The 1474-nt window shown below is 45.3% G+C and overlaps 1 pseudogene; it reads left to right on the top strand.

The window, feature by feature from the left end:
* Positions 1-1068, top strand: part of LOC109375352 (lysosomal-associated transmembrane protein 4A-like) — a 35292-nt pseudogene extending 34224 nt beyond the window's left edge.
* The last annotated feature ends 406 nt before the right edge of the window (positions 1069-1474 follow it).

Raw genomic sequence — 1474 nt, 5'->3', positions numbered from 1 at the left:
TTCCAGAGCTACCATCAGCTCTCACGTCTGAGATCATTTTCCTACAGGATTTGACCCACAGTGGGGTTCAATCTCACCACCTCCTCCTTGCTGTCTCTGAAAAGGAGGGTTCTAGTCTTTATGGTTGAAGGGCGTCACTGCTAAACAGAGAGCAAGCACCAAGTGACCAAATGTGCCCATCACAAGTACCAGTGGCACTCAGTGCGCAGGTGCGAAGGAGCCGGCTGGGGCCCGGGTTGAAGATGCCTCGTTTGGTTTTGGATAGTGACAGAGCTGTCTGGGTTCAATCACTGGGCAGGAAGCCTTTCTCAGGGGCCCGGCCAAGAACAAGGCCCGCGAGGTTCCCAACGGTGTCCATGACTTTCAAGCGAAGCCACAGCCACCGATTCTACAAAACCCACGCTGCGGCTGTTGCCAGGTCCGCACCAGGACGACCATCCTTGGGACCTGGGACCTGGTGGTAAACCTATTGATGACAGTTTTGCTGACTGTGGGGGTAACTATCCAAACCCAATGCCAGCTGTCAACATTCAGTGTGAAGCCATCAGCAAATTACTATTTGTCAAGATAATGGCTGGTCATGTCTGTGCTATCTGTGTGCTTATGATCGATCATAAGCAGTTCATTGCTGGTATGAAGCCATTTCCTATCCAACCCAAGTGGGCTGGCTTGTTCCATTCTACTGTAACCAGCGTTTTCACTTCATTCTCAGATGCCTGGTTGCTATCAGTTCTCTCACTTGTTTGCCAAGAATCAAAGAATATCTGGACCAATTACCTGATTTTCCCTTTAAAAATGGCCTCCTGGCATTGGACTCCAGCTGCCTCCTGTTTATTGTTCTTGTGTTCTTCGCCTTATTTAGCATTTTTAATGTTTATCTAATCAACTGTGCTTGGAACTGCTGTAAATACATAAAAAACAAACACCCCAGGGACTGCTGTGTACCCTGCCTTTGAAGCACCTCCTCAGTATGTTTTGCCAACCTATGAAATGGTGGTGATGATGCCTGAAAAACAAACTGCTGCCTTCTCACATACCTGCCTGAAGAAATTCTGCCTCTGTCAGTAAATCCTATACTTTTTTGTCTTGTTTATTTTACAGAATGCTGCAATCCAGGGCTCTTCAAACTTGTTGGATATAAATTACATTTTCCTTTGTTTCAGCATTCATTTTCAAACACTAACAAGCTTTTTGGGCAGCTATTTAAAGTCAGGGGTGTGTGCATGTGCGCGCACGCACGTGTTAAGTCAATTATATCTTAGTAGTTTTTGAAGATAATCTAAGTTAAGCAAGAACACAGCGCCTTTGTTTGCCTTTAATTGAGAGGTTGGAATGGGGTATTCTCTATATATTTCTGTTAGGTCTCTGAATTTTAGAGACCTTGACTTGATGTTAGGTCTCTGAATGTTAGGCCTCAGAGACCTTGACTTACAGACAGAGCCATGTCTGCAAGAAAACAACAAAATGTCTGTTG

This window comes from Hipposideros armiger, unplaced genomic scaffold (genome assembly GCF_001890085.2).
Source record: "Hipposideros armiger isolate ML-2016 unplaced genomic scaffold, ASM189008v1 scaffold_936, whole genome shotgun sequence".
Taxonomy (NCBI): domain Eukaryota; kingdom Metazoa; phylum Chordata; class Mammalia; order Chiroptera; family Hipposideridae; genus Hipposideros; species Hipposideros armiger.
The sequence above is the reverse complement of the archived record's forward strand: the minus strand, read 5'-3'. Positions and strand labels throughout refer to the sequence as shown.